Raw genomic sequence first — 20905 nt, forward strand, 5'->3', positions numbered from 1 at the left:
TACAAGGGTAAGAAATAGCAGTATAATATGTTTCAATTTATTTCAATATTTTTACACCTTGAACAAATTCACATATTCTGATGTTAAAAGAATCTGGCAAATTCAAGGAATGTGACATAAAAACGGTATTTCTTTTAAACTGAAGGTGCTCAAGAGTTCACCAGATGCATTTCCAACATCTGGCTCACACAATTTCTCACTGTGTTGCTACTGAACTCCTGAGCGACCAAAATGTACCATGTAAGACCATAAAGGTATATCAGATCCTGATACCTGGAGGACCCAGCACTTCTTGTCTGTATCACTGAAACAAGAAAGATGAGTGTCTCAGATGCTCCTGTTTAGTGTTTTAAATCCCCCTCCATTGCTTGTTGCTGTTCAGTCCCCCAGTCGTGTCTGACTCTTCGCGCCTCCATGGACTGCAGCACGCCAGACCTCCCTCTCCCTCACCATCTTCTGGAGTTTGCCCAAGTTCATGTCCGTTGCATCAGTGATACCATCCAGCCATCTCATTCTCTGACGCCCTCTTCTCCTTCTACCCTTAATCCTCCCCAGCAGCAGGATCTTTTCCAGTGAGTTGGCTGTTCACATCATGTGACCTAAATATCGGAGCTTCAGCATCAGTCCTACCAGTGAGAATTCAGGGTTGATTTCCTTTAAAATTGACTGATTTGATCTCCTTGATGTCCAAGGGACTCTCAAGAGACTTCTCTAGCACCACAGTTTGAAGGCATCAATTCTTTGGCACTCTGCCTTCTTTACAGTCCAGTTCTCACAAAAATATGTGACGACTGGAAAGACCAAACCCTTGACGATATCAACCTTTTGGCAGCAAAGTGATGTCTTTGCTTTTCAACACACTGTCTAGGTTTGTCATCGTTTTCCTTCCAAGAAGCAATTGTTTTTCTGCTTTCATGGCTGCAGTCACCATCCACAGTGATTTTGGAGTCTAAGAAGAGGTAATCTGCCACTGCTTCCATCTTTTCCCCTTCTATTTGCCATGAAATGATGGGGCTGGATGCCATGAACTTACAGCTGTCTAAATGGTGATTCTTCAAATTTTCCTTTAGAAATACACCATTTTCAATATGCAATGAACCTAAGGGCTCCTTTCTTCTGCAAAGAATTAGACATGTTAGACCCACCACTTTATTCACTTACAAAAAGTAGGAACCAAGGGTAGGTTCCTTTAGAGTGAAGAATTTGGTTCACTGAGTATTGATTCTTTGTTCCTGGGTTCCTTTCTCCTCTCCCAAACATTGCTTCCCTTTTTATATGTGTTGTAAGAAAAGGGGGCACTGGCTTTGATTCTGCAGACCTAGTTGCAGGCACTGGCTTCTGTTACTCAGTACTGACTGACTTTATATCTCTAAGTAACTGATTATCTATTTCTTTATCAATATAAATGGAGATAAAAGACTTATCTAAATGACTAGATAGAAGTCTTGGAAATGAAATTGGAAAGTCCTACAAAATCATCACGTGTTACATGCTGATACAAGCTGCTTTCCTGCTGCTTAAAAGATACATGCTGCCTCTTTTGGGTCCTGCCTCCACCAGCTCTGTACCTTTTCCTCCACACAGTCTGACTTTGCCTTTCCCACTTCCCAAACAGCCTAACCCAGACTGGCCTCCATCTCCACCATTCCACTGAAACTGGCTAGATGAAGGTCACCAGTCACTTCCATGCTGTAAAGATCTGGCTGTTTTCAGTCAATACCTTTCCAGATACCTCTCCAGAAGTGATCACTTTCTGAAAACATTCTTTCCTAAATTTACCCTCTCATCTTCCACTCTTCTAGTGACTCTTCAACCTCCTTTGCTAGTTCTGTCTGTTAAATTAAATGTTTTTTAATTTCTGAAGTATTTTGTTTAAACAAGAAATTAGCAGAGATTGAGGTTTCTCTTGGTGGTGGTGGTGTACCTTCATACATGCAAAGGAAGGACATTCTCCTTCTGGTTTAACAAAGAAAATTCTTGAGTATTTACACTTCTTTGAAAGTAAAGTCAACTGAAATATTATTCAGAGGGGAAGGGGCAACACATTCTTAAGAAAAACTAATGAGATTTATAGATATTTTAGAGGTTAGAGGTTATTTTCATAGGGCCTATCAATATGTGAAGTCTCAGTGTTTTACAAGATGCTATTGTTAAAAATATCTATTGCAAGGAGAATTGTATGATGCAAAACAATCTGCTTGTCATCAGTGGCAAGAGAAAGTGGAAATTTTTCTCCTCGTGGCGTAAAGATTTCTTGTACCAGCAATTGCAGCAGGCTAGGGTTTGAAGGCTAATAGTGGAATTCCATTAGCTAGTTCAGCTAGCAAAAGAAGCATGACTGATAATGTGGAACTTGAGGGGCAGAGGGAAGATAAAACAAGATTTTTAACAAATGTGAACACACAATGTTTTGCAATTGGGGGGGCCAGATTCAAAACATTTAAGTCCCTCTGTGCTCAGTCCCAGACCCCCTACTACTTCTTGTGGCCTTAATCAACACCTCTTTGCAAGTGACTCCCAGGTTAGATCTCTAACCTAACTTCTCTTCTAAGCTCCTGACTGGAATCTCCAAATAGAAGAGTTACAAGCACCTCAGTATTATCAGATCTAAATCAGAACTCCTGGTTTCTGGTCTCTATAACCTCTCTCTCCCCTCTGTCACTGATACCTAACCTGATGGCACCATTCAGCACCTACCCATCCTTGACTCTCCTATTTCCTTCACACTCCTCTAAAGTTATGAACTCTCCCATCAAGTCATATCTAGTCTACTTTTAACCCAAGTCTGGATTCTATGGGCTTTTTCTTCAGCTCCACTGCCACTATCCACATCTAGGCCATGACCGTCTCTTCTCTGGACTATTACAATCAACTTCTTTTTTTTCTAAATTTTTTTTTCATTTATTTTTATTAGTTGGAGGCTAATTACTTTACAGTATTGTAGTGGTTTTTGCCATAGATTGGCATGAATCAGCCATGGATTTACATGTGTTCCCCATCCTGATCCCTCCTCCCGCCTCCCTCCCCATCCCATCAACTTCTAATCAATTTTCTGCTTTTATCCTTGCCCCAATACAGTTCCTTCTCCCTACAACATCAGTGGGACCCTTTTAAAATCATAAATAACCACATTTAAGGCCCTTGCTTAAATCCTCTCAGTGGTTTTCCCTTGTATTTACAAAATGATCCAAGCTCCTTACAAAGCCCCCATGTTCCAGTGGCTGCCTGTCTCATTTCATTCTGACCTCATTTCACCCTCTCTCCCTCTCACTAACACATTTCACTCATAACAGCTTTTTTTCAGGTCCTCTAACATGCCACCTTCTTTCCTACCTCAATACCAGTAAACATACTCATCCCACTACCTGGAACATCCTTCTACTCAAAACTTTAAAACTGGGGTCCCCAACTGCTAGGACCTAATGTCTGATGATCTGATGAAATAATAACAGAAATCAAGTGCACAATAAATGTAGCGTGACTGAATGATCTCGAAACCATCCCCACCCCCAGTCCATGGAAAAACTGTCTTCCACGAAACCTGTATCTGGTGCTAAAAAAGTTGGGGACCGCTACTTAAATGACTAGAACCATCTTACCATTCAAGGTTCAGCTCAGCTGTCATCTCTCCAGAGAGGCTTCCCCGTTGTTTTCCCTTATGACAATGTGTTTTATTTTGCTAAGTATTTCTTTGTTTACTTGTCACTGTCTGACTCATCCACAAGGCCACACTGTGTGAAGACACAGACCACAACTACTTGGTTCTTCATTGCACACCAGCACCCAGCAATGAGCCTGGAATGGAGGAGGACCCTTCTCTAATCTGTTCATAAAAATCCCGTTTGCAAATGAATTTACAAATTTTAGGATGATACAAGGCAGAGCATCCTCATAAATAATATTCTTCCTAATTCTTCAATGGTAAAAAGAGAAAAATCTTCAACTAATTTCATGATCATGGTAATTCTTTAATATGGCAGGATGAGGGCAGCATGAGGCCTGTCCTGTTCACTGTAGGATGTTTTACATTATTTATTGCCTTTATCCATCATTTGCCCATAGCACGGCCCTATGACAACCAACTGTGTCTCCAGATATCGCCACATGTCCACTGGGGAGTAAAATTACACCTAATTGGAAACCATTGACCTGCATCATCAATACTTAATATGTCATTTAATCCCCCACCAAGATAAAAATAAAAACATTAAGTGAGGAAGTTAATGCACCAAGAGCATAAGTGACCTGTTTAAGGCTGCAAAGAATTAAGAGTAGAAAGGGGAGCAAAATTCAGCAAACAAACCTCCCAATTAACGCTGAAGTAGACTTCTGGTTCATAAACACCTGGTTGATCTGCTTTGGTGAATATGAATATATTTGTTTTGAAAGAAAACAGTAATTATATTCCCATCAAAGTTAACATTAATTAATGTCAAGTCATTGGAAAGACAGCTACATTGAACTGACAAAAATTCTTTGAGGCTGGAATTGTTTTCCCCAGTCTTAAAGAAGCCTTACATCCAATGCTCGGTTTCTAACTCTACTGATAGATCAGTGCAGCTTTTAAACAAATTATTTTAAATAGAAAATTTGTGTCTCATTGTTATCTTTTCCTAGTAAAATCTCAGAATCACATAAGAATTCTAGATTTTAGCTCCTTTTTTAATAATTCATACAATGTACAGTCTGGGTTTTAATGAGTGCTTAAAACACTCTGAATGTGAATTATTTTCTCATATTTCATGTGTCAGCTTTTCTTATTTCTTAATCAGATTCATTTGTCTTCTAGACCAGGTACAGCTTCTGCTGTCTTAGAGGTACACCCAAAGTTGTGTTAAGAAAATACTGTCATTATTAAACCTACATAAGCAGAAGATAGAAAGCCCTCACCATAGAATAATATCTATCTACTGTAATGATTGACTGCTATGAGCCTAGTGCTGTAGTAAGTGCTTCATATACTTTATATCATGTAGGTTTTATAACAGCCCTTTGGCATAAGAACTATTATACCATTTCACCAATGGGGTAAACAAGTAAATTAGGTAACTCACCTAAGCCACCATATAAAATCAGGGGTGAAAACCCAGGTGCCTCTGATTTCAAAGACTAAAATATTAACAACCAAATGTTATGTCCTACCCAGTGTGACTGAGAACCAACCAGTATTGCTGATCCCTGATGGCCATTCTAGTTATGAGATCCGATCACTTGTTTTCTGAGGGAAAAAAAAATCTGAGGATTAAGAAAATCCTCATCTCTCATTCTAGAGGAGCCGCAAACCAAAGGTGCTCGGACTCAAGAGGTGACCTTGTATTGAACCAGATATGACATCTAGGAAGTTGAGAAGGAACGCCATCCACTCCTGCTAGTACTCCCAGAATTAGACCTTTAGTTTTTGGCTCTGTGGGAAAGGATGACCAACTATCCAGGTGGACCCAGGACCATCCTGGTTCTAGCCCTGAAAGTCCTGCATCTGGGAAACCCTACCTGTAGATGTGTTCCCCCTCCATTCTCTACCAAATCTCCCTGATGCCAGCTGCCTCTCTACATCTCTAAATGCTCACGTTTTGAAGAAACATTAAGACTTTACTATGTGGCAAGATTTGACTACATTAAGACTATGCCAGATACAAGGATATCAAGACAAAAACTTGCAAATCTCTGAACAGGTACCATCTGCCTGCTGTATTATCTTTCATACTGATAGCCATCCTTTCAAACACCAACTGGGACTAAGACCTACCATCTACCATTATACTCTATGAACACCATGTCCGGCCTGCCCGGCTCTCCCTGCTCTACCCAGTTACTCCAGCAGCTATCTTGCATCCACCTGCTGTTCCCATGTGGCCTGGTCTGTTCACCCAGCATGCTATGTGTGTGCTAGTCACTCAGTCATGTCCAACTTTTTGTGACTCCAAGGACTATAGCCCACCAGGCTCCCCTGCCCCTGAATTTTTCAGGCAAGAATACTGAAGCGAGCTCCTATTTCCTACTCCAGAGGATCTCAACCCAATGACTGGACTCCTAATTCCACACTGACAAAAGCCTCAGTACCTCTTTTCTAGACATACCCATCTTTTCCACTTTGAGAATGCCATGTTTTGTAAGATCATAGGAAATGTAATCATTTTCTTTAGAGTGTTGATAATCCTTGACCCTCAATTATTCTGAGAAGAACTGAATTGTTAAGTGGTTTCCCACACATTGATATAAACACGTCTTATGAAAGAAAGTAGGAATGATCGAAAAGAGAAAACAAAGAGAATTGGATTCTAAAAAGAAGCCACTTGTCTAACTGGCCTACCTAGCTAAGAGGGAAGCTAGAAGTGGCTAAAAACCTCATGCCACAGGAGAGCTTAAGTGTTTTTTCAAGTTCTGGATCATAGATCCTCAAGCAAAACACCAGAAAAAAAGGTTATCAGAAGACCTCCATTTTCAAATATAATTGGGAAATATGGAAATACTGTTTTCTCATCCTCAGTACTTTGATTTCTCTGCCTCCTTAGTTCTATGTTCATTTTTACCCCTCAACTTCTTGAACTGAACAGTTAGCCCTTATAGCTACTTTCCATAACTGCTTTTCACAAAGAATATATATATGAATATATTGGTATCAGCTCAGCCATGTATTATCTCTGCTTCCTTAAAGGCATCACTTCATCTTTCAGGACCCCAGTTTATACAACATAAATGGGATGATAATATCCTAACAAACTAACAGATATTAGGATACCTGACATGGATACCTGCTGTTTTGTCTACCTTATATACACCCTTTACCTTCTGTCTAGTAGCGAGATCTGGCTTATGAGTGAGAAAGTCATTACAAGTAGTCTGCACCAAGTTTGTGTCACCATAATACACTTCTATCCATCATTTAATTCCCTTTCCTCACCAATATTACCCTGAAATTCTTTATGGAACATGCATCTCCCCATTCTTAGTCATATCCTAGCTGAATAAGCAAGCTACACTTGGCTTAATGCAATTGATATACTCCATCCTCCAGACCATAGGAGGAGGCATGTGACCCAATGCCAGCCAGTAAGAGAATGGACGAATGTCAGAAATTGTGTGGGAGCACTGAAAGAGTGCTCTCAACCTGAAGCGCAGTGTGAGAAATAAAATCATTTTGATCCAGTAAAGAGAGAAACTCTAGTTGCCAGGGTCATGAATGGAGCCTGAGAATGAAAGTAACAATATAGGACACAGCATGGAAAGCTAGGGAGAAATCAGGGATCACCCTGATGACATTGTTTGCAGGCTGAACCCCACCTGAAATCAAATCTGTGTGAGCCATTTGATTCCCTTTATTGTTTGCAGTAGTTTAAATTGAATTTTCTGTCTCCTGCAAACAAAAGACATTTGAACAATCATGAGACCCACACCTGGCCAATCGGAGCACCTCCACCGCTCAGTTTACAGATATTAGGGTTCAAGTGGGCACAGAGAAGTCAAGGCAGGAGCTCCCTGGGCCCATTCAGCCAGCGCTCTTAGAGAAAGATGCTTCTTTCCTTCCTGGGGGTTGCTAAGCAATCCTTGCCCTCTGCAAGGAAAGAATCTACCTTACAAATGGGTCCCTCTTTATAATCACATTCTTTGAATTGCAGAATCAAGCAGTACCAAAATCCAGGGCTAGACTTGATTTTTAGTTATGTAAAACATATTCCTTTTGCTTAATAAGTCTGAATTGTATTTCTGCTATTTATAACCAAAAAGGTCTTGACTAGCCCCTTTATACTAGATTCTTTGGTAACACTTTTATGTATGTGAGAAATCATAATCAACCTCATTTCATAGATGAAGAAAGTGTGGCTCAGAGAAGCTAAGTGAGTTGTTCAGGGTTATAGACCAGGAACTTGAGAGCTCATCAAGTTGAAATTTGCTGTTAGTAATTGTGTTAAATGGTTTGCAGATGCTTTCATAATGCTGGTCACAATTCTCAGACTCTGATTTAGCAGCTAAGCTCTGTGGAACAAAAGGAATGGGGTAGTCTTGATGGATGACCTCACTGGCATGTCCCCATAAAAGATTTCATCAAAGGTTTACTCTACTAATTCCTTAAAAAAATTCTTAAAAACTATGGATACTGATTCTCACGGTCAAATTCAAGTAGTTCAGCATGATTCATTTCCCTATAAAACCAAAGGTGCCTTGCAGGTGGATATTTACCACCTGGTTTAAAGGAATGCATGATATTGGTACCTAAAATCAGAGTCAGCAACATTTACATTCCACTGCTTACAGACAAAAACCAGGCAGCTTAAGGATGTTAAACAGCAGCATCTTCTGGTGTTCGTTTTTAATTGTTGGTGGTGGTGCTGAGGCTATTGGTGCAGTAGTACTATTATCTTGAAAACATACATTTAAATCCAAGCAGGAAAAATTCTACTAAGAAAACAAACACAACAAAAGCCAGCTTCTATAAAACCACCTAAATATTAAGTCCGTCCCATCACATGGTACATTATGATGCCATGTTCCACCAGTTTTTCCCTCCTTTCCAGCATAAAGAAAATTCCAAGTGGAGTGTGACTTAGGTTGTACATTTTTCTTGTACTGCCCAATTACTACTGCTCAGACACTGGAGGACCTTTAGGGCTGGGACTCTTATTTATTCAAAACACTCAGATGGATTCATCTCTTCTGGATTGGGGAGAGTAAGGGTGTAGTAGGAGCAGTTGGTCTCAGTCTTGACCCTCAGCCTCTGGACATGGGTAAATCCACAGAACTCTGTCTTAGTGCATTAGTTCCTTGTGGCTGCCATAACAAATTAGCACACGCTTAAAACAACAAAAATGTATTCTCTTACTACAGTTTGGAGGTCAGAAGTCAAAACGAGTTTTAAGGGACTAATATAAAGGTCTTGGGAAAGCTTTTTCCTTCTAGAGGCTCCAGGGAGAATCTATTCCTTGCCTCTTCCAGGATATAAGGCTGCAAATTCCTTGAGTCCTGTGGCATCACTCCAATACCTGCTCCATTATTGCACAGCCTTCTCCACCTCAGTTCTTCTTGCCTCCCACTTATAAAGACCATGGTGATTGTCTTTAGGATCCACAGGATAATACAAGACAATCTTCCCATCTCAAGGCCCTTAACTTAATCACACATCCAAAATGTCTTTGCAACACTGGCAGTCTTCATGGGTTCTGGGAACTAGGAGGTAGGCATCTCTGGGGAACCATAATTCAGACCACCACAATACCCCACTGGACATTTGGATATAGAGGAAAAATCTAATACAGGAATTCTTAAACAGTCCAATGAATGAAACCCTAGGTCACTTTCCAGACAGAGTAGAGTGGGTATGGATGAAAAACAGCCCCACATCATCCATTGTAGAAACAGTTTAGTTTACAACATGGTATAAGTAGGCCTGACCTAGAAAAGGCAGACCCAGAATTTTTTTTTTTATTTTATTTTATTTTTTTTTTTCAAAAAAAAGGCTGTAGCTATTCCACTTCTCACCAGCTCTGAGGCCTTATATATTATATGAATTAATCAGTCTCTCTTTTCTTCTTTGCCTTTTTCTTCTCTTCTTGTCTCAGCTATTTCTAAGGCCTTGCTCCTTAGAAGAAAAGCTATAACCAACCTAGACAACATATTAAAAAGCAGAGACATTACTTTGCCAACAAAGGTAAATCTAGTCAAAGCTATGGTTTTTCCAGTAGTCATGTATGGATGTGAGAGTTGGACTGTAAAGAAAGTTGAGTGCCGAAGAATTGATGCTTTTGAACTGTGGTGTTGGAGAAGACTCTCGAAAGTCCTTTGGACTGCAGGGAGATCCAACCAGTCCATCCTAAAGGAAATCAGTTGTTCTGAATATTCATTGGAAAGACTGATGCTGAAGCTGAAACTCCAATACTTTGGCCACCTGATGCAAAGAACTGACTCACTGGAAAAGACCCTGATGCTGGGAAAGATTGAAGGCAGGAGGAGAAGGGGACGACAGAGCATGAGATCACTGGATGGCATCACTGACTCGATGGACATGAGTTTGAGCAAGCTCCAGGAGATAGTGAAGGACAGGGAAGCCTGGCATGCAGCAATCCATGGGGTTGCAAAGAGTTGGACATGACTTAGAGACTGAACAACAATCTTCTAAACCTGTTATACTCTCTGAAGTGGAGAATACTTACCTATCTCCTAGTGCTATTGTGAGTATAAAATAATGACATAAAACAACAGCTCAGTGCATAGAATGCAGCTGGTAACCTACACATTAACTATTTGTATAACATTAATAATTATTTCTGATTGTTAAACTTGTGATAGTTGACTAAATTTCCCAGAAAGGTTTGCAATTTCATAGGGTTTTTTTAAAAGCAAGACTAAAAAGCAATTTTTCTCAGAGAGTGCCGTAATTTTCAGGAGCAAAGGGGATCATTTTTGCCTGAGGTCTGTTTCTAACAAATAAGAAGAAGTTATTGATCCACAACTTGTTATGCAACCCTGCCCACGCTCTTCATAGCAGGAGATTAAAAAGACTAAGATGTATTCTTTGTCCTCAGGAGCTTTGCACTGTAGTTAATGTTGACAAGACTAACTTATTTAAAACACAGGGCAAAATAAGAGATGTTATCAAGTCCAAATTTCATGGAATGGGTTATAAATGCTATAAAACCCCAGAAGAAAGACAGATTAGTATGGGATAGAGTGGCCAGACAAGAGAGATGGCATAAACTAGAACTTGAAGGGTGAGTAATATTTGGAGAGCCAGGAAGAGGGCATTGTGAGGCATGAGAAATGGAAAGAACAGAGAAGCAAAGGCTAGAGGCCAAAGAGAGAGCGATTGCTGTAGCCTGGTGCCAAGCCTATGAATGTTAAAGAGGCAAGAGCAGTGAAAAAGAAAAAAATCATGGGATAATGGTTAAGAGTAGGGACTCAGGAGTCAGAATATTTGTGTTTGGATCATATCTTCCCCACTTGCTAGCTTTGTGACCTTCTACAATTCCTTTAACTTCTCTGATGCTCAGCTTTCACGCCTACAGAATAAATGATAGTATCTACCTCATAGCATTGCTTCAAGATTAAAGAACATGAATGTGAAATGCTTAACACAATGGCTGGTACACATGAATAATTCAGTAAATGACATTTCCAGTAATAGTTGTAATAATAGTAGTAGAATAATCACACTTTTCTCTAGAATCATAGATATTCAAACACAGAACAGACCCCAGGGATGAGTTTATCTGAGCCTCTCACTTAAGAGGGAAGATAACTGAAGTGTGGAGAGATGAGATGACACTCAGCTTCTCATTGGCAAACTAAGAATCACTATTCGTCCCTCCACACCTGTCAGATTCAGCATTCCTATTCCAAAATAACTCGTGGTTGGTGCTCTTGAATATGCTAAATTAGTGCTGATTTAGGATTCCTTTTTAAAGGACTGCTGAGTGTTAGCTGCCTCCAGTCAGAGGGAGAATATGAGAAAGCCAAACTCTACAAATAGAAGTTTTCAGCCCTCCAATAACTACTCCACCAAAAGTAGAAGCCGAGCAAGGACACTTTGGACTTAAACTCGTGTGCCTGGTCTTCCTCCAGTCAACTTTTTTTTTTATACTAAGACAAAAACATTTAATCATTTATATTTTTTAAAGTAATTTTAAAATCCTGGATCCCAAGAAGTCTTGGCTGGAACTTCTTTTTTCTTCATAACAAACAATAGCATCTCCCACTTTAAATTCTCTCTCTTCTTCATCCAAACTAAGACCACAGTTCATTCCAGTTTTGACAACTGAAGTATCATATTTATGGTGTTTCAGTGAGATTAACAAGCCCTTCCAAATAACATGTCCATTGCAGATTAACTTAAATTATTTTTGCTTTTCTATCTGTCCCTTTTGGACTCTGCAGCCAGCCACAGGAACTTTTTTCTTCCCTTCTGTTACAGAGAAGGTAGCTAGTATAGACGCCTCACCTATTGGGGTCCTCCAGTCAACTTTTAACCCAATTTTTGCTAGAAAAATTCCACTTTGGTCTCCTAGAGTTTAAATGAAGTCTATTAAACATCTCTCGTATATGTTGGAGGGTTCTTTTTTAATGCCCTGGAATTTTTCAGCCCTGGAAATATATGTAAAAGTAAGTTCACAAAGCACTTGGTGTGATTTCTAATTAAAAAAAAAAATTCTAAAATGCAGATTCTTCAAAGAGTTCACACAGTTAGGGATAAGCAAACCATGTTCTTATATTGCCCCCTTCTGGTTGATGCAGCAAAGAGACAGCCTGTATGGTATAAGAAACTAGCTCGATTTCATTTTAAATAAAATCTCTCTCCTTTATAATCACCTAGCCCTGTTGATATGCAGCTGCAGGTAATTTCCTTGCTAGAACTAGTTACATCGGATGAGTAACTCATTAATGTTAAAGTGAAAGCAGCTTTTGTGCTTTGGAAGGGCAATAGGTAGGGAAAAAATTACTCAGCTGTCTAAGCATCAGGCAGAAGCATTGAAGCAGAGAAGAAACAGAACTTGCTCCATGGTTGCTGAGAATGGATGATGTGAAATTTCTTCAGATGCCAAGTTTAGCCAAATTGCAGAAGGATTCTATTAACATAAGGTAAGCAGCAGGAATATCCACCTGAGCTTTCTTTTTTGATGAGATGGAGGCAAGGAAAGGCTGATTTCTACAATATTGTGGATAAATAGAGACAAATTTGAGGAAAGAATCCTGGCCTCTGAAAATATCTTTCTCCCTGAAACATGAAAAAAGGCTTGAGAAAGGATTTAGGCAGGTATAATTCCTCTTATCCAGATACAGTCTGCTAGTTACGATAAGATAAGCTATGCCACAGTGACAACCAGAAAATCTCAGTAGCTTAATTCCAAAAGAAGTTTATTTCTCACATAAAATCCACATGGCCAAGGCTCACTGTCCATATCATACTGTGTAGTATTTGTCTATTTGTCTTTCATAGCAAACTGTATGGTCCGGTCACTCAAGATGGCTGTTGTCTTGCTCTCTGTACATTCCCTGCTCAGCATACACTTACTAACATGACTATCCAATCCTCTTTATTATAGGGCTTAATCAGTAACTGCCTATGTGCATGCCCCCTGCCCCAGCTTCTGGTCTCCCTGATAACTGATAAGCCAAACTGATGTCCGTTCCCCCTGTAACTGGTAGCCTCCTTCTTACACCCCCTTTCTCCCAGTAGCAAACGCTGTTGCTGTGTCCTGTCTGCCAGCTGCTGTGCACAGTGGGCTGTCATTCCAGGACTCTGCTTCCGACTTCTAAGAGTCTCTATCCAATAACCCATTGATGTCTCTGTCACTGTCCTGTGTTCTTTCTCCAGACTCTCAGCTAAACAATTACAAGGCATGCATGCCTGCAGGAACCAGCTCAACAAGACAATGAATTACCTTCTGATAGAAACTGTGTCTATTCAGGTCTATGCTATATCCGCAGTACTTAGCACACCACCTCAAGGTACTCATAGGTACTCAAGGAATGTTTACTGAATGGTGAAAGAAGGAAGGGACAAATGAATGAATGAATCAAGTTAAACACCTCTGGGCATCATTTCCAGGAGCTCTGACTTCTCTTTCTGCCTCTGCATATCTTAGGTACAGACCTAAAGCAAATGCCATTCTATACTGCAGGAGAGTTACCCTGTTCCCCTAGGGCTCCGTCATGGTATCATGCCCATGCAACTGCGCGATCTCTTTTAAAAAGGTCTTCTTGGTGAGCCCTTGACACACTGGGGATGTGAGTCAACAAGGTGGGGAAGTAAATACTCTTAGCAACTAAGCTTTGTAATGCTTGCCTTAGGGAGAAGCTGATGGATAGAGGACACATGAAGACCCTTACAGATGGGTTTCTTGGGGAGACACTTCACAAAATGAAGCCAGCACAAAGCACTAAAAATTAAAAAGGCAAGGTCTTCCCTGGTGGTTCAGTGCTGAAGAATCTGCCTCCCAGTGCAGAAGACATGGGTTCAGTTCCTGATCAGGGAAGATCCCACATGCTGCGGAACAGCTAAGTTCGCGTGCCACAGCTGTTGCGCCTGTGCTCTAAAGCCCGGACCACAACCGCTGAGGCCTGCAGGCCGTGGAGCCCATGCTCTGCACAGAGAAACCACTGCAGTGAGGAGCCTGAGCACCAAAACTGCAGAGTGGCCCCTGCTCTCTGCAGCTAGAGGAAAGCCTGGGCAGCAATGAAGACCCAGAACAGCTGAAAGTAAAAAAAAAAAATTTTAAAGGAAATGCAAGAACCTCTGAGATCACAACTAGAGAGACAAGGGGCAGGGCGGGAAGATCCTAGTTAAAAGAAAGAAAGGAGAAGAAAATTGCACTTTAAGATGTGATTCTCATCAAAACGAAACATATCCATATGTCTTACCAGCCGTGCAGAAAACCCCAGGAGATTTTTCTTCCTTTTGCTTTTCTCTTTCCTTTCACCAGGACTTCCCTGGTGGCTCAGATGGTAAAGTGTCTGCCTACAATGTGGGAGACCTGGGTTCAATCCCTGGGTTGGGAAGATCTCCTGGAGCAGGAAATGGCAACCTACTCCAGTATTCTTGCCTGGAAAATCCCATGGATGGAGGAACCTGGTAGGTTACACCCCATGGGGTCACAAAGAGTCAGACATGACTGAGTGACTTCACTTTCCTTTCTCTAGAGTTTTACCATTTTCACTGATCAAATACTAACTGAAGTAATACTGTGACAACTCTCTTGAATCCCCATCCCTAAAGATCTACCATCTCTGCCTGTTTTTTAGCAAAGTCCCTTCTAACCAGTACACACTGATGGATACCAAGCTGGAAGCTTTGGCTTTCTAAATTCCTCAATCCCTTATGTATTTATTGGAGAATTAATAGATTATTATTTGGCACCTAAAGCAAGATAGGGAGTGTTTTTGAAATCACAAAAGGTGCTGGGACATAAACTCTCTGAACCATAAATCTTGCAGTTTAATCAGAACTGTACCCAGGGGTACTGAGTCTGACTGTATATGAGGTTTTGGAAAAACAGATCCAGTTCTATTGACCACAGCCCCGTTCTTTGAGACTGAGGATTAGCTTACAAGTTGTGCTGAACCGCGGAGCTACTAACCCAAATTTCTTCCTCCTTCCTAGCTCCAGAGAAGGTGCGCTTCCCCACCCCCACCCCGTGGTTAGAGGGAGAAGTGCACTGTCACTGGGGCTTATATTTGCCTTGACCTTTTGCATACTCACATGAGGCAGTGATGACTATTTCTGGACTGCAAAATACTAACTGAAGAACAGATAGATTATATAGTGTGCCTCCTAAGTGGCATGTTGCTATGGTTTCCCACTGAAAGAAGAGAATTCTCACCATTAGGTTATCTGAAATCTGCAGGATTGCTCCGCACTATTTCCGCAGAGCAATAGACTGTCCTTTGAACACAACTCCATCTGTATGATCAAATGCAGTCTCCGACTAGCAGAGAACGAGGTGTGTTTTTGAAGATTGTCTTCACCGAATGCAGTGGGATCTGCAGGACATTTATGAGACTAAAACAGGCACTGACCTCTGTTGATAAGGCACCCTTCCTGTATTTATTAACTATGACCCTTATGCCAAAAAAGTTATTGACTCTGAACCACCTGAGCATGCAAATAGGGTGCTTTAAACCCTCCAAAAGCTTCCCATTGCTCTGAAGATAAAATCCAAATCCTTTCTCATGGCCTGTGTTCCTTATAAGGTCAAAATCCAAACTACTTCTCTACCCTCAGCTCACCCCACTCTTTCTCCCAATTCAGAATCTGCTACATTCACCTTTTTTTACTTCCTCGAACGCATCCTCTAAAACATCAACTTTTTCCCTGCAGTAAGGTCTATGCTCTTTCTTTTGCTTAAAATGCTTCTCCCCATATCTGGCCTGCCTTAATTCTTACAAATCCTCCAGTTCTCTAATACCACATCCTAAGATACTCATAACCCCAGTTTCAATTCACTTCCCATTTATACACTCTGACAAGACTCTACACTGTCATTTCACAGCACACACAAAAATTTGAAATGAACTGTATATTCCTGTGACTGTTTAATATATATATCTCCTCCACCAAAATAAATCCTTCAAGTCCTGAGTTATGCCTTTTTGGTCTGCTATATCCCCAGCACTTACTATAATATAAAACTTGGCACATAATAGGCATTCAATACTAAATGAATCAATCAGCCCGCTGATTTTAATCCCCATTTAGTTAGTAATAAGGAGGAACTGAATGTCTGCTTACTCAATGATCCATTGAACAAGTATTAAAACTGACAAAAATTCAAGGAAGTCTTACCCTCAAGTAGCTTATGAATGCAGTACGGGGAAATACAACAGGGAAAACAAACAACCATATATAAGTGAAACAGCAATTTATATGCAGTGTTTCTTGTCTCATGGAAACCTGATGATCATGGGCAATTAAGGTCCATACATGGAACAGAGTTGTACTAGACACACCTCTGAAGAAGTTGTTATCCTGTCCAGTAGTAGCTCTTGGGTCACCACATACCTCCACCCAGGATAAAGGAAGCCCAGAGATAAAATAAGGAAGAGGGAGTATACTTTGAAGGGTATTTGTGGAAACAGAGTCGTCTCTGACATATATCCGCTCACTCTCCTCACATCCCATGAAGTGTCCGCAAGAGAATCCTGCAGGGAGACTGGGGAAAACAAAGCCAGAGCGTTGCAGGGAGGGTGGGCAGGTGAGCACCGCGGTAGCTGAGTCAGAGCGGTCTCGAAAGGACTCCTGCCTCAGGACAAAGGGACACCAGGAGGGCCCTGCCGGGAGGCAGGCACTAGGGGGTGTCAGTATTGAGAGCGCAGCACTGCTCCTCATGCGAGATCCGAAGAGTCATTAAAGTGCTCCTTGGTAGGGAAGGGCCAGCAGGCTATCCCTGTCATGAAAGAAAGCACCAGCAATCAAACTGACCCAGCGTCAGAGAAGTAACACCAAAGAAAGTGCAGCCTTTCTCTTTAAATTCAGCACACATGCACACAAGTACACTTACACATGCTCTCTGCTCAACGCTAGAAGAGCCATACGCAGCAGAGTGAATGCAAGGACCCGGTGGAACAAGCACAATCAAAGAATGAACCGTGTTGCTCTCTCCCACTGGGCGACTAGGATTCAGTGGTCAGGCCTAGGGGGAAGAGGTTGGATAGACAGAAACCCTGACTTAGATGAGAAATTAAAGTTTTGATTTGGTTTGTACACAAATTGATAATACTTAATAATGAGACTGCTCAAATACCTGAAAGTGTCCAAGATTCACCAAAGAAATCCTCTGAATTGGGGAAGGTGATCCAAAGAGTCTTGTTGAAGGCAGTGTTTGGAAAATAATGAAGATGATTCCTCACTGTACCATCTCAGTCCAGTCTAACCAATAAACCACCTACATAAAACAGAAAATGATAAGTTCAAGGAGAGAAGTAAAAATAAAGTACAACAGTGGATGTAATCCGCTCAATCCCTTCTCTGCTTAAGAAATTACTTAACCTACCAACCAGTGTCCTAGAAACATTAGGAATAATAGAATCATATTTGTACTATTATTTATGCAAAGTATATTCATATATTTTTCTTCCTTCAGCAAAAATTATTCCTTGAAAAGATAAATTTCTCATCAGCTCCCAGTAAAAGTGTGCATCCTGCTACTATGGATAATTTAATAATTTTTCTGAATGTCAAATGACAGTATATCACATCTGAACATGTCCTGTGCAAAAAACTCCAATGACAAATGTCTTTCACTCATCACCACCCTAGGTGGTTGGTAGAGAAAATATCCTCTCATTTTACCAGCAAAGAATAATCTCTTTCTCTTTGTGAGACCAAAAAGAGGGGTCTGCAAATTATGACCTACCAGGTAAATTCATCCCACCAACTGTTTCGGGATGACCCATAAGGTAAAAATGGCTTTACATTTTTAATTCATTGAAAAAATCAGACAAGAATAATACTTCATGACACATGAAAATAATATGAAGTTCAAATTTCACTGTTCATAAAGTTTTATTGAAACATAGCCAATGCTCATTCATTGACATATTGCTTATAGCTGTTTGCACACTACAACAACAGAAATGGGTAGTTGTGGCAAGACTGTATGGCTGGCAAAGCTTAAAATATTTACCACTTTCCCATTAAGACAAAAGTGTGCTGATCCCTGCTCTAAAAGGTTAAATGGCATCTACTTACATATGCCTAATTAGCCACAAAAAAATCATAAAACCACTGATTCAGAGCATAAATCATTGTATTATATTTAGTATATAATAATAATAAATACTGGGAGTCTACATACTTTTATTTTCCCTTTCTATTGGGTTGCCACATTTTGGGGGAAAATAAAATCTCAAAGAACTCAGAAATTTTGCTTAGAATGCCCTTCCCCTACTCTTGGTCTGCCTTACCTCTTACATATACTGCAGGTCTCAGATTCAATACTACCTCCTGAGGAGTCCAGTGGTTAAGAATCCGCCTGCCGGTGCCAGGGACATGGGTTCGGTCTGTGGTCCAGGAAGAGCCCACACACCAAGGGCGACTGAGCCCGTGCTCACAGCTACCGAGCCCTCGCACCTGAGGTCCGTGCTCACAACAAGGGGAGCCACAGCACCACACCGAAGAGCGGTCCGCAGCTGGAGAGAGCCCGCACGCAGCAACGACGACCCAGCACAGCCAGAAATGAAATAAACAAATAATAAAAACTCAAACAACAGAAAAACTTTCTCCCTCATATAAATTCCCCTGCAAATAGTCTGCGGAGGCTTTTGTTGTCATGGAAATTGAACTTCTATAATTAATGGTAAAGATGTTATGATTTCATGGGAAAGATTGCTCTGTAGAGAGTAAATAAATGTCAGTATGTCAAACACTATCGTTTTCTTGCTAATTTTTTTCAAGTGTATATTTTTTTTCCTGTATCTTCCAGATGCTGTTCCCCTTACCAGAGTTCAAGTTTTTAAGTTAGAGAAAGATTGAATATTGTTTTATTTTGAAGCCATTTTTATAATCTTGAAAAAAATCAGTTTCTTAAATATGAAGAGTATCAAGAATTCAGAGAATCTCTTCATATTTGGTAGCCCAAATTGCTGACAAGGCCCACTAATGATCATTATCAATAAACATACGCCAGACCAACAGCAGTGGGATGGGGGGTGGAGCGCACAGTATTTTAAGAACTTAAAGTTTCCATTCTCCCTACTGTCCAGCAAAATGTTCCCTATTGAAAGGCATTATCAGCCATCACACTGGCAAGCACTGATCACTACACCACTACACCCGGGCTACACTATTAGCATGTATGCCTGTCCAGATGCTCATGAACAAAATACTGACTCTTCTGACCCCTCCTAAAAAAAAAGAACCAATTCTTCCTGTTTTAATGGGGAAAGACTTGGAGCCACAATGATAAAAGCTAACTAACTGAATGTTTACTATGGACCAGACACCATATTAAGCACTTCAAACAAATACCAATATCCATTTGTTGTCAAGACAGCCTGTGATGGAGTTTCCATTATCATACTAATTTTACAGAAGAGAAAACAGGTTAACTGTCCCAGATCACATAGCTATTAAATAACTGAGATGAGATTTAGACTTGAGATCATCTGACTCCAAACTCTGTGCTACAGATTTTCCCCAAAGCTATGATATCCTGGAATGAGCACAGAGCTGAGATCCAAGAGGTAAATGTTCTTGTCTCAGCTGTGATACGAAGTAAGTGGGTAGTTCTGACCATGATATTTCCCCTCTCTGGGTTTCCAATTCCTCTTCTACAAAACGTGGTAATTGAACTACTAGATGAATAATAAAATTGCTTCCAAGACTAATATACAATGATTTGAGAGCAGACACTTTGCACAAAAAGAGGACTAGAAAAACAATGGGAGCCATCTGGATGTGAAAAGGATGAATGGCAAAAGCTCTTGGAGGGGATAGTCTCAGATTAGCATTCCATGCCACGGGGTCCACACACCACATTGCCAGTCTCCTGCAAATTGCCTGCAGCTGCGCGGATCTAGAGGCCATTTGGAGAACAGAACCCTTAACACACTGTTCAAGGTATTTAGTCTTGGGTTTCCCGGGAGCTCATCTAGCCACATTAAATTAAATATTTTGTGATTTTCCAACTTTGCTGTTAGAAGCATAACAAAGTTTTGCTTGTTGTGGCTTGAACTCCATTATCCCTTCATTCTGGATAGAAAGGATGCCTTTCTATCTTTCTTGAGTAACTGACTGAAAGATTTTCACATCAGTCAAAAAAAATGAAAACCATCTAAAGAAACCACCTCTGTTGATGATGGGAAAAAACCTGTGATATTCTCATAATCCACGTGTCTGTTTCCACTTTACAGAGTCAATTATCCGGTGTTCACGTCCCCAGTCCATAATGCTCTTCCCAAGGCTTCCACAAATTTTTAGGAATTTATAATATCATTATTACTACTTATTTTTATTTCAGGATCCTACAGAAGTTCTTATTCCCACGTTAGCTTCCAACAGCTATCATTTTCTCCGTCCAGGATGAACTCTGTATCTCCCTAAGTGTATCTCCCCCAGGGTGGTGTTGGACATAAAGGAGGGTTCCCTCACAGCATACACAGCAGAGCAAACAGTTCTAAATCTAACATTGGTGGTGGTAATTTCGTCGCTAAGTCGTATCCAACTCTTGTATTTCCATGGACTGTAGCCTGCCTGGCTCTTCTGTCCATGGGATTCCCCAGGCAAGAATACTGGACTGAGTTGCCATTCCCTTCTCCAGGAGATCTTCCTGACCCAGGGATCGAACCTGGGTCTCCTGCATTGCAGGCAGATTCTTTACTGACTAAGCTATGAGGGATGCCCTATCCCTGTCCTTAAATTTCTCTGAACCATCTTCATTACTGGGAATGTTGCAGTGGTCATATTTTGCATTTAAGCCCT

General features: G+C 40.7%; 1 long non-coding RNA gene across 1 annotated transcript in view; it reads right to left on the reverse strand.

Annotated features, from left to right (window-relative positions):
- Positions 1-20905, reverse strand: part of LOC139032456 (uncharacterized) — an 86707-nt gene that overhangs the window by 11362 nt on the left and 54440 nt on the right. The window contains exons 2-3 of the long non-coding RNA XR_011485007.1: positions 18391-18615; positions 17229-17369 (exon numbers count right to left, since the gene is read on the reverse strand). This is a non-coding gene — a long non-coding RNA (uncharacterized lncRNA). The remainder of the gene's footprint in view (positions 1-17228; positions 17370-18390; positions 18616-20905) is intronic.

Source organism: Odocoileus virginianus, chromosome 3 (assembly GCF_023699985.2).
Source record: "Odocoileus virginianus isolate 20LAN1187 ecotype Illinois chromosome 3, Ovbor_1.2, whole genome shotgun sequence".
In the NCBI taxonomy this organism is placed as follows: Eukaryota; Metazoa; Chordata; class Mammalia; order Artiodactyla; family Cervidae; genus Odocoileus; species Odocoileus virginianus.